This window comes from Cygnus olor, chromosome 6, assembly GCF_009769625.2.
Source record: "Cygnus olor isolate bCygOlo1 chromosome 6, bCygOlo1.pri.v2, whole genome shotgun sequence".
Lineage (NCBI taxonomy): Eukaryota > Metazoa > Chordata > Aves > Anseriformes > Anatidae > Cygnus > Cygnus olor.
In genome coordinates this window covers 35170467-35182890 of record NC_049174.1, presented here as the reverse complement: position 1 = coordinate 35182890, position 12424 = coordinate 35170467, and the positions used below count along the sequence as shown (strand labels likewise).

The window sequence follows — 12424 nt, the reverse complement described above, 5'->3', positions numbered from 1 at the left end:
TAAATGCTAATAAGTCAAGAAAAAAGAAAACAGCTGTAGAACAGCAAAAAGAAAAAAAAAAATCTTTTTCACGTTAAGTATGCAATAGCAATCAGTTGCTAACCTTTCCAATCCACAAAGGTGAACAAGGGAAGAATTAATAGCTGAAGTTTTCTTTTTCCTTATCTCGGAAACTCATTCTGAGGGAAAAAAAAAAGAAAAAAAAAAAAAGAAAAAAAAAAAGAAAAAAAAAGGATTATTCCATTAACTTCCTCTTAGATTCTAAGGACTGAAAGACTGAAAGCACAGCTTTTACTGTGGCTAAAATCAAGTCATGTTATAAAAAGAAAAACAAAAACATAACAAAGTTCTTGAAATAGTTGGGCATTTTCCCTCAGTCTAAAATTTGAGAAAATGGGAGAAAGTACAGTGTGAGATGGCATTTTGAAATGTGGTCTTCTGTGTAAGGACTGAGCTGAGCAACATCCTTAAAATATTATATTTAAAAGAAACTCTAAAAAAACTCCTAAGGAGCAGTTGTTTCTGTTCTATAAGTTTTTTGTTTGTTTGATTTTCTTGTAAATCTATTGCACTTCTGATATAATTCTTGTACGGGTATTAGGAAGACATTGGAGGTCTCATGAGCCCTGTTGTTGTCCAAAGTGATCAGCTGCAGTCAAGTATTTTCTTAATCAAGCTGTGTATGATTGTCCTCTGGAGACATTTGTGGTTATTGAACAGCCCAAAATGTAATGTGAACTTGACTGAACAGTTCACGTTAACAAAGTCGAAAGAATAGGAAAGTTTTTACACGTCACTGAATCAAAGTTTTCCTTGCTAGAGAGTTATGCTCAGGAAATGCACAGGAGTGCCTGGGGTGTGCAAAGGACATCCAGAGGATGGAAAACAACCATCCAAAGGGCAAAGACATTCTTTCTTTTTTCTTTTTTTTTTTTGCACCTGTGAATGGAATGAGTTTTGGACTGACAATTCAACCTGTTTGGCAGCATGGGAAGACTTGTAAGCTGGTAAGAAATCTCCTGCTTGGTGGGATCTGAGAAAAAGCTCAGAGAAACCTTTGCACAGGTCAAGTCTTTGATGGAGCATCTGACTAGACAGAGCCCTGAAATCCTGTGTTAGGAGTCCTGCAATATCCAAAGAAGAACAAGTCAGGTGATGAGGAGGCAGAGAGACATTCTTTTAATAACAAATGTTTCGATTTGAATCTTTCCTTGTGTTTAGCATGACTGGTGAATGGGGATCCCAGTGGCTGGCTGTGGGAAGCATGGCCTTTCCCTTCACAGCTGCTTTTAGAAAGTGGCCAGAGATGGTGTCGTGCCGGAGAGATTTCTCAAAGACAGCAAGAAAAATGTCTTAGAGCTGACCTAGCAGTGTGACAATTGGCGACTGGACTGGAGTGATTTCACAGACAAGGAAAGTCAGGGAATTTGTTATCAATAGGAATCAAGTCTCTTGCAGGGGAGGAGAGGAGCAAAAATTCAAAAAGCAGGGGAGGTCAAAACAGTAGATATTTTTCTTCATTTGCTTCATTGTTATTTAGACAGGGGAGTCTTTTAGGATAAGAATAAAACATCTACAGTTATTGTCTGCTGCCTTTTTTATTCTCTTTTTTCTCTTTTGTCTCTGAGCTTTTATAGCACCCACAAGGCTTGAGAGATATCTGCGTCTTAAAACTTTTTTTTTTTTTCTCTCAGATTAGTCACCATTTCCTGCTGATCAAAGAGGAGTGTTATAATCATTAAAGCTCACTTTTAAACAGCAAAATCATTAGTATTTTAATAACATGCCATTATTAAAAGAGTTCAGTTCCTCTTCTTGTCACAAAGCAATTTCAAAGAGCTGTAAGATACATATAAGGCACAGTAACTTTTAGAAAGTTTTAAAGGTGACCTGGAAAAGAATCCTCTTCAAAAAAAATAAAATAAAATAAAAATCTTTACCATAATTAATGACAATCTGGAAGTTTTCATTAAGAATTCAGATTTTGTTGCTCATCCTCCCACTCCATCACCTCTTTCAGGCTGTGAGAGGTAAGAAGTAGTGGTCTTTTGAAATTATGTTTGCCTCTGTTGCTGCTATCTGTTTAGTTCAAATGCTTGCTAAACATTTGGGAGAAGATTTTTTTTTTTGGTTTTCAGAGAACTCTGCTTCCAGTTCTATGCCATTCCATCTTGTAATTTTAATTGTTGCTAACTAAACTGTAGCAGAAAACTCTTTTTTTTAATTCTGTCACCTTTAAGTTTCCCGCTGGACCTAATTTCCTTTGAAATTCTGTTTCTTCTGTAGTGGTACAGATCTGCTCACTAGGAAACTTTGCTGCTGCTGCTGCTCTTAATGACAAAAAGGAAAAAGTCATATCCTCATCTGCTCTTACCTGAAATAATGTGATATGATTTAGCATGCATGTGCAAATAGAAAATAGAAAAAATAATGTTTTTTCTTCAATAAACTCAAAAATATTTGGATTTCTAAGTATTAAAAGAGACAAACTTTTATGTAAAAGTCAACAAATTCAGCTGAATAGCATCCGATAAAGTCACTGATAAAGTGGGAAGAATCAAAATACCAAGCACATTACGTAACTGCATTAAAAGTGAAATCATTTACAAAAATAGGTTATATAGTTGGATCTAAGTGACTACTGTATTCATGGCAATAAAAATAGAAGAAGCTTGAATAGATTTAGTACATGTATTTTTTCAAGTATTTATATAAGTGCATTTATTATTGTGCATTCATTTTTGTTAATCAAATACTACTCACAGTAATAATTGATGACTATAATTAATATCCAATCTTCCATATACATAGGAAGATGTACTGTACTGGGTACCCAAAACCTCAAATGCAACCAAAAGTGGAATTCAAAAAAATAAAGAGGTACTAATAACAGTGATAAACTCTGAGTGAAAAAGAATATATTTTTTTTCTGTTGATCCTAAAAAAGAAAGAATGAAAGAGTTGGCAAAGTGAACACTAGCAGTATTATTAGAATATCTAGCTGATATTCTGAGTGATGGTATCATCTAATAATCAGGATTACTGCCCAGATGATAAAAAGCTAACTGGTGGGAAACTGAAGAAAAACCTATTGTAACATGAACTAAAGTAAACATTTTTTCTTTATTTTGCAACACGTGCAATGATTTTAACAGGTATGTTGTGTCTAGTAGGAAGAATATTTGAATGGTGTTAATAATTATGGAAAAAAAAAATCAGTGGAAATAAAAAGCTTCAATAGATTAAGCTTTTCAAAAACACTTATGAAGTCACAATATAGCTGTAACTTGTAATAAATTTGCAAAAAATAAAATAATTTTTAAGTCAGTAAAAGTTTTTTCAGTTATCAAAGGTTGCCTTTCAGTTAGTTGGTCCAGAGGACCTTGAATGCAGCATCCCACCTCCCTCACTTCTCTGCGACCTGCCTGAAGATCTCGGCTGCCAGTTGACTACAGCACCCTCTTTACCCAAACCTGCTTTTTTTTTTAGGGGGTATCCTTGGTGCCTTTTTCTACTAACCATTTGAATTGTCTCAGCAAACCAAGCTGAACACATGAACAGCAACAGCACTCATAAAGCTCCATGAATTTGATCACCTGGGGCAATTCATGGCTGATGCAACACATCTCGCTTTCTTTTTAAACTGTCTCTGTGTAATTAGTGTAGTTACTCTTACTTCTGCCCTTAGATCCCTGTCCTTCAGTCCTTAGCTAGTTAGGCTTCTGAACAAAACTCTCACCTTTCACTGAAATTACTCTGATTCTTTGAATTTGAATTCAGTATTTGTGAAGGAATAGAAAATAGGTGTGCTATTCTGCCTGGTACGGAAGGCTTGAAGTCTTTTCTTTTTTATCGGCAATGTCCAGACAAAAGCTGCAATATTTAAATCATCCTATCAATGATTTTCCTCCAGGATGAAAGCAATTAAGCCAGAGAGAATTGAGGCCACTTTGTTTCTCAATGAGAATATAAATGGGAGTTTAAGGCTCTATAATGCATGTACATTATGTTCATGTCCATCTGAATTCTCCTTTTATTTTATTTTTCTTATTACCTGATAGTCTTATTATCTAGCCATCTTCTGCAAGGTCATTTGTGTAGAAGACAAATTCTGATATGAATTAGAGCACTGCATGAGTGGAAGCACAGAAAAATATCTTACAAAAGAACTGCTAAAACCTGTCTTCTTTTAAGAGTTACTTGCATTAGCCTGGACTCAAGGAGTGTGTATATATACAGAGGGTAAGAAAGAGAGACACTCTTTTTTTTCTTTTTTTTTCTTTCTTTTTTTTTTTTTTCCAAAACATGAACAAAATGCAAGTAATCAAAAAAATTAAAAGAAAAAATAGTTCACCCATTTAATATAGTATGATGTTACAAAGTTCCAAAAATCTTTTCTAGTAATGGCCACACATTTGTTGCGTTGTTTTTACATCAGTTTTTGTATTCAAGCAGTGCAAAATTGTCTAAAAGACAAGCTTTCTAATAAGCTATTGCCATGCCATTCATTTCTTTCTTCACTGACAATAAATCACTGCCTGTATATATGCAGGGTTTCAAGTATAAAAACATCGGAATTACTCTGATACTGGATTAATCAGAACCACTCAAACTCAGAAAAAAAATGATGAAGTCCATTCTGTTAATTTATCATCTGTGTGATGATATCATCCTGATAGAATTGCTGTTCTCTTGAGTTGTGTTACCTCTGTGTATGGTTTTTCATACTGTTTACCTGTGTTTTGTTTTCCTGAGGTTTCTTGCATGTCAGTGCCCTCATTGCTATGCTCACCAATGTGAACATGCCTTGCTGAAGCTCTGCTGAAACATGACCCTTTTGGTGGAGATATAGAAAAAATGGAGGAAATCTGGAGATGATAATAGGAAATAAAAGATGTAAAAAACATGGCCTGCAGGAACTGTGACAGTCTAATCTAGAAAAGGGGAGGTTGAGAAGAGCTATAACTATTTTTCATAAACAGCTGCTTAAATAGAAAGATGGTTTATTGGAAGGTGATTAAAGAAAGGACAGGAAAAATCATTTTAATTTGTTGCAAAGGCTTCAATAAATAAAGGCAGAATTTACTAGGCTGAAGAGATGTTAGCATATGACCCACGTGGAAGTTGTAATCTGTTTAGGACTATGTCTGTCTGGCAGGGATATTCTAGCCTTGTGTTACGCTTTCTCAGTAAAGGAGGTGGTATCTGTGTATGTATCTATAAGCTTATAGAGTCAAAGAATGGGATACTAGGAGAGTAGGTGTGAATAAATGTGTTTACTAGCATTTCAGTGTTGTTTAAAAAGTACATTTTAAAATATACTGAGACATTACCAAAGTAACTATGTGTTTTGTTTCTCCACTTGAGGGGTTTGGAGAGATTTGAAGTAAAATAAGGACCAAAAAAAAAACCCTCTTTGTCCTTTTCTTTTAGAAGTGGTATGATTTACTGCAAATGAAACTGAAAACTGAAACAGAAAATCTGCAGAAGTTTGTGTCCATGAGTGGCATCCTTGCCTTTTAAGAACTGCCTTTATTTTAACAGACTGCAGTGAAATTGTATGTTTATAAGTTTTATTTACATTTGCATCTGTAAAGCGGTATGAGCAGCCTTCTTCCATTGTGGTTGGTAAGCAACATGTGAAAAGCATCAAACAGATTTTACTTATTGTCTGGTACAGCGTGACGTTGTCTCAGCCTTTGATCTTGCCCTCAGTATGTGTGAAGCTGGAGGGAAGGAAGGGATAGTGTGGTGGTGTCTGTGACTGCTGCATGGCTAAACACAGCTAAGAAGCCAATTGCCACGTTGGATTGTGGCCATATTAGGTGATGAGCAGCTTTTCTTTAAGGACGAGACCTTTTGAGTTACTAGCAACATTTCTCTTTCTCACCTTTAGCATTTTGAAAAATACAATGAAATAACAGGGGAGGACTTGCTTAATTCATTTTTTGAAATTCAGATGTTCTACTGCTAGAAACTTTTTTTTTGCTCTAAGTTTGCTCATTGCCAGTCAATCTGAGCTAGCTAATTCGCTTTCATAGGTAAGGCAACACACAGACACACGAAATATGGTCCAAGTTTACAGTTGGCCTCGGGCTGAGTGTTTCTAAACTACAGAACTGATGTGTTTGGAAGGTGTCCAGACTGCCACTTGAAAACACATCTACTTTGAATCAGTTGGTAATCAGCTCTTTGGAGATGCAAACTGTTAGTGTAGACAAGCCTAGAAGAAGGCCAAGAAAAAAAGGCCTCTCATTAACTCTACTTCAGCTTTAGATAGATCATTATTATTCATATTATTATTTGACAGCAACTCTACAAACCCAAACCCAAATGCTCAGGGATTCACACCAACAGATTTTAAGTGAAAAATTATATTAATAGAAGGATATTTGAAACACACTGCCTTTTTTTACTTGCTGAAAAATAACCACTTACATTCTTACAGTCTCTTTAAGTTTTATAAACTTACAGTTATGCTTATAGACTTCTTCAGACACAGAAATTGTACAGCACCACCTCTTGGCTGATCTTACCCCACAGAATGAGAATATATGGTGCTTTCTGCTGGCACGGCGCATTTGTCTGAGCATAAGGAGCAGAGAATAAGCAAACTGCTTTTCCAACAGGGATTACACTGACTTCAACAGAAAATCAGACCTCTAACCAAAATATTTTAATTGGAACGGAAATTTGTTGACTACACCAAGCCAAGCTCTTGTTTGTATTCCTGAGTGTTTGACATGGTTTACTGTTATGAATATGTTGCATCTTCGGAAACTTTAAGGGTGTTTTGTTCTTCTGTCTTTTTTATGTATTAGCCTCCCTATTAAATTACTGTTTTGTGGTTTGTCACGTAGGCACTTTTCTGAGCATGGTAATATTTTGTATTCCAGTATTTTAATATACGTATCTCATACTTAAAAAAACAACACATTGAGGTCTATTCTAAAATTTTCAAAAGTGAGACCTTAATATTGGCACCTAACTTCATGTTTAAATATATTGGCAGCTTAATTTTGAAAGATCTGAATGCCTACAGGCCATACTCAATCCTGTTAACAGCCAAGACTGTTTGGGGTTGGTTAAGTTAGGCTGCTTTTTTACTTATGTAGTGTGTGTCTGTGCGTGATGTATACCTACAGCTCACATGCACAGACGTTGATTTCTCCTCCCCAGATGTCTTGCACATTGTAGGCTTGCACATTGCCAGACTTAATGAAGCTTTTCTCATTTGTTACTTTCATTTTGCGGGAAGGATGTTGTGAGTGAGGTAGGGGAGGTGTGAAGTGTAAACATATTTTCTCAGGAAAGGAAATTGAATTCTACTCAGGATTTTGTCCAAGATTTTAAGAGAGGGTTCCTGTCTGTGGCTGGTGAATTATTTTAGCCAAAAGTTACACAAGACACTACTGCTTTTGTATTTTACATCCTATGAATATCCAGGAAGAGCCACCTGTGTCCTTGGTATGTGGAAGTTTTCACCGTGTTCAGCTGTCTGAAGTGATTGGGAAATGAGGTGCTGAGCACGTGGTGTCGAAGTGTCAAAGGCAAAGTGCTGTGCAATATCAGCCTTAGCATATTTTAAGTTGAGTGCTCATTAGCAGGTATATTTGAAATTAAGTTCTTAATTAATTAAGTTCTTAAGTTCTGTGGTAAAATAGGGAGATTATTTCATTTCAGCTTGAGAGGGTTTTGTGAGGGAGTATTCATGAATATATTGGGAGTGGTAGGAGATGGGGGCGAACACCAGTGAAGTGCCTGTTTGGGAATGAAGAGCTTTGTGCTCAGGGCAGGATTTGAACAAAATGCATTTCTGTTGTAGGGCAGGAGGCTGCACATAATGTAAGAAAGCAATAGTTGATAGTGAATGAGGCGGTGTGTTTTGAAGTAACAGTAGGAATGGCTGAAATCAAAGAATTTTGGTCATGTAGTGTGATAATTTCAGACTATATTGGCAGCGTAACGCTTGCTAACATTTGAGTGCTTGATTTTGCACTTGTAACACTTCTGATGTAAGTTTTTGCGTTCTTAACTCATGGTGTGGGGCTAAATTACATAAATCCAACCTTGTCCTGTTTCTAAGGAGAAAGAGATGAGAACTAGAAGTTGAGGTGTCAACTATTTTATCCCCTTGTTTGAAGGCAAACAGACTTGCAACATTCGTCAAGGAGGGTTTTTTTTTTTATTTATTTTTTTAATAAAATTTCCATAATATTTAGAGAAGAGGTTCCATGAATTAGTTGCCAAACTTTAAACCAGACCTGTGAAGGAACCCATGATATACAAAAAACAGCTTTAAAACAGGGGCTGAAAGTGGTCACCACAGTAAGTGACTTAGCAAAACAGAGTTTTTCAAAACAAGATGTGTTCTACGTTGTTATCCATTGCTCACTATTCCAAAAGATAGTTTCCTTCTGCCCAGCAGAACTTCAGGAAATTATTTCTACACTTTTATTTTTGTAGGGAACGTTGGAAGACACAGAGAGCCACAGCTGCCAGAGTGTGGGCAGTGTCAGCTCTGGCTTGTCACCCCCTTAGTGTTAGGGGTGAATGCTTGCTTACATTGGCAGCAGTTGCCTATCAGCTCCAGAGAGTGTGAGCTGGCTTTTGACCCTTCTAAAGATTGGAAAAAATAAAAAAATAAACACATACAGGATAATGCTATTTAATTTATTTATTTATTTATTTTCAGTAGGACTACAGATGCTGGGAGATACGATGCAAAAGCTTTTTGAGCAGAGATTATTACTGTGAATATCCACACATAAACTACGAGGCTGGATAAGGGTATTCGTAGCTTCCCTCTAATGTACTCCTTAGAGATGTGGTTGCATTATCTGTTTCCCTGTTGCCAGTTAGTTACAGGAAATATAACTTGACTAAATTCCTTTAATAGTTTTCAGAAACATTAGTTTCAGAAATATTTCCATTTAGTCTGTAGTTAGTTAATCACGTCTATGTTCCTGTACCCGTAAAGCTATAAAGTTCTGCAATGAACATTTAATTGTAATTAACATCATTGACCAGTTAAACAACATAAGCGGTAACATATGCATGGGTGAGCGCTCTCTGCTTGCTGACAAAACAAGTTACACCAGATGGGGCCCTTGGTGCCTCTTGTGCCCCACGGTGCTTTCCAGGCTGTGTCAGATGGTGCTTGTGCTTTCTGTGAGAGCATTATTTTGAAATGGTTTGTTCTTTTTGTGTGCTTTTTTTTGCCCAAAGATGAACTAGATATATCACCTTGAAGGCATCAGCTTTAACAGATGAAGGCGGCAGGTGACGCTGCATATGAAAAGTAAATAATTTAAAGTTTTGCTCGCGTTTTAAGATAGCAAGAATATAATTAAAAACAACAATAACAACAAACCGACTGTGTACTCACTGCAGGCACTAACAGGCGTGCTCCACTTATCCCTTGCAATGTATGGCTCTTAATTATACTCTTTTCTTCTTTCCACTGTAAAACTAAGTGCAATCATTAGCTTTATTTCAAGTACGGAGTGAATTTTTGTTATAGTATTCAATTTTTGTCCCTAACAAACTCGATAGTCACTAGGATTGCGGGAGGGTGTAAGACCTGAAGTCAGGGGCTGAAGTACCACAGCTGTTTGATGGGGCAAACATTGCCACGGAGGCCACGCATATGTCTTGTGGACAAAATAACACAAGGTTTTGGCTGCCTGAATTCGTACATACATCACACCCTTGCAAGCAGCATGCATTCTGCTGCATTGTGACAGCAACAGCTCCGTCCCTAGGCTCCAGCAGTGGAGGTACCCTTGGCAGCAGCAAGGCCGAGCTGGGATTGCAGCAAGCTGCAGTCTTCTCTCTTCCTCTCCAGAGAAATGCAGTGCTGATGTGCATATTAGCACGGCTTTTCCTCTTGTCTCTGCTGGCTCTAACATCAGATAGTTAAAAAACTACACACGGACTAGTTTGGACATTTGCATTCAAGTAAACGTATGGCTAAAAATGGCTGTACTGACTGTAATGTACAATAAGCTCCATAAGGCAAAACAGAGAAGCAGCTGCAGTCAAAATCTCCAGGAAATTCTGCTGTCAGCTTCTGCAACCAATTTAGAACATTGCAGAATAAATGTTCCTGGGTTTTAATGTTCCGAGGAGCACAACTAAACAAATACAGCATGGATTATCCGCTAATATATTAAATGGCAAACATTATCTCGCAGAAAGATAAATATGTTTGGGTATCCTACAGAGAAGGATTGGAATCCCAGGCAGAAATACAAACTTACTTCCCCACATGTACAAAAGATAGTGCACCTCTGCAGCTGTTCAACAGCTGTCCGTTAAAGATAATGATACAAGGATAAGACAAACAACATGTAAGTATTTGGCAATTAATATAACTAGAAACATGTTGGGGAGGACGGGGATGGAACAAATCTGAAGGTGAATTACTGGCTCTGGACCACAGATAAACCCCCTAAAAGCCCCAAAATGACACCAAAAATATGAATGTGCTAAAATCACAAGAGTTTATTCTGCGTCAGAACCTGATCTATGGTTTCTGTGTATGTTGCACTGTGTTTCAACAGGTGATCTGCAGAAATTTTTGGACTGCGTATGAGGGTTTGCAAAAGGTGAATGAGAAAAGCAAGCTTATATGTAGACCGTTGTACCAAACATATATATATATATATATATATATATATATATGAGATTTCTTAAGAAAGCTGCCTTAGAGGTCCAGTTTTCTATTGGGAGGAAAAAATTGCATCTACAAATAACACGTTGAAAACCCTAGGGATATTACCATTAGAATCCTTTGTAATAAGAAAAAAAATCAAATAATATGCACATTAGATCTCATTTTAATAATTTCTAGGCTTAGAGCAGCATACAGTTTGATTGCAGTTTTTGTAACTCCTTTTTACTTATTATTCTCACATTTAAATGTACCATAAATGTTCAGCTAAATAAATACAATGCAAATTACCACTTAATGCATTAAATGCCAAATATTGTCTTGCCAAAATCCAAATAAGCTGTCTATTTCTGTTTTGGCTTACCTCCATATTCAAACATACTGAGGCTTAATGATGGGTATTTTATCCTATCATGTTATTTCTTTGCAGAAACGTTTCAGGGGAAAAGAAACTGTAATAAAGATGTGAACATCACAGCTACAGAGCCTTCTCTATTATCAAGTTTAAATATATGTTTTTTAATGTCTCTAGGCCACTGTGTCTTCAATTTTGAAACATCACTTTGGAAAGCTCCCATTCCTTTCTGTTATCATGTATTTTAGAAAAGTGCTTAAAAATAATATGGACAGATATGGAAAAGACAATAAGAAATGTCAGGTTGTAGTCAGTGCAGTACAAATAATCTGAGATCAGAGAAGCAGATAGAAATGGAAATGGAGGTGGAGCAAATTGGGTGAGATGGGACAAAAGCAAGGAGAAGAGGATGTAGAAAGCCTTACTTAGGGACAAAAATAAGGAGAACATTAGAAAAAAAAAAAAGAAAAAAAAAAGAAGGAAGAATAAAGCGAAGAAAGCTTCAGGATGAAAAATAATACTAGGATGTCACAGATGGAGTTAACGTGGGTAGGTATCAGAAAAAAGAAAAGACGTGTGTTCCCACACATTCATAAAAATTCATGCGATTTGTGGATTGCTCCCAGAGCACAGGTTTTGTTTTGATTTACAGTTTTTGAGTTGAGTTGGCCACAGCTCCAACCTGGCCTGTCTGCTGTAGAGAATTTTGCTCTTGGGCTGGTCAGCCTGCTGCCTCCCAGCGCATACCATTTCATTTCTCCATGCTTCCTTTACTTGAATTTTACTTGTTATCAGTAAAGTACTGCTGTAAAATCAGATGATGAAGTCTTACAGGCCTCTTAGAATAATAATAATAAAAAAAAAAAAATGACAGCTAGTAATAACCAGGGAAACCTGGGCTGTATTTTCTCCTCAGCATGTGGTGGCTTCTAGAGCTCATATTCACAGTTTGCCATGGATGAGAAAGGTAATTTCACCATTTTCTATCTGCTGAAAGACAATATGGTAGATGGAAAAGCTATGACAGTAACTTTCATGTGTTTATGAAGTTGTAAGTTCTGTCCTACTGTCATGTAAGCAATTATGTGCAGGTCTAAAACGTGCATATGTTGAATAATTCTTGGTAACATTTTCACTCATCCAAGCAGCTAGAAAGCAACTATGATCTTCTGTAAATGACACATTTATTCAGTGTGTTCTAACATACAGTCACACAGACAATTTTATGTCCCTTAAATGTGAGTCTATCCCAACACTAAGGAAAATGAAGGGAATACACTTCTCTTGTGAGGAAAAATCTTCCTCAGCGCTGTGGTATTAATCTCCTATTGTTAATCTTCTTTGGCTGAGCTGCATATCAATTTAAGCAACCTCCTTTTGTTTAGGTGAGAAGA

At 36.6% G+C, this 12424-nt stretch overlaps 1 protein-coding gene and 1 long non-coding RNA gene across 10 annotated transcripts in view; one reads left to right on the top strand and one right to left on the bottom strand.

Annotated features, from left to right (window-relative positions):
• LRP1B (LDL receptor related protein 1B) overlaps positions 1 to 12424 on the top strand; it is a 684970-nt gene that overhangs the window by 390039 nt on the left and 282507 nt on the right. The gene's annotated exons all lie outside the window — the stretch shown is intronic.
• On the bottom strand, positions 8671 to 9690 carry LOC121072093. The gene is made up of 3 exons (XR_005820994.1): positions 9584 to 9690; positions 9389 to 9471; positions 8671 to 9288 (listed from the first exon to the last, which is right to left on the bottom strand). It is a non-coding gene; the product is annotated as an uncharacterized LOC121072093 (long non-coding RNA).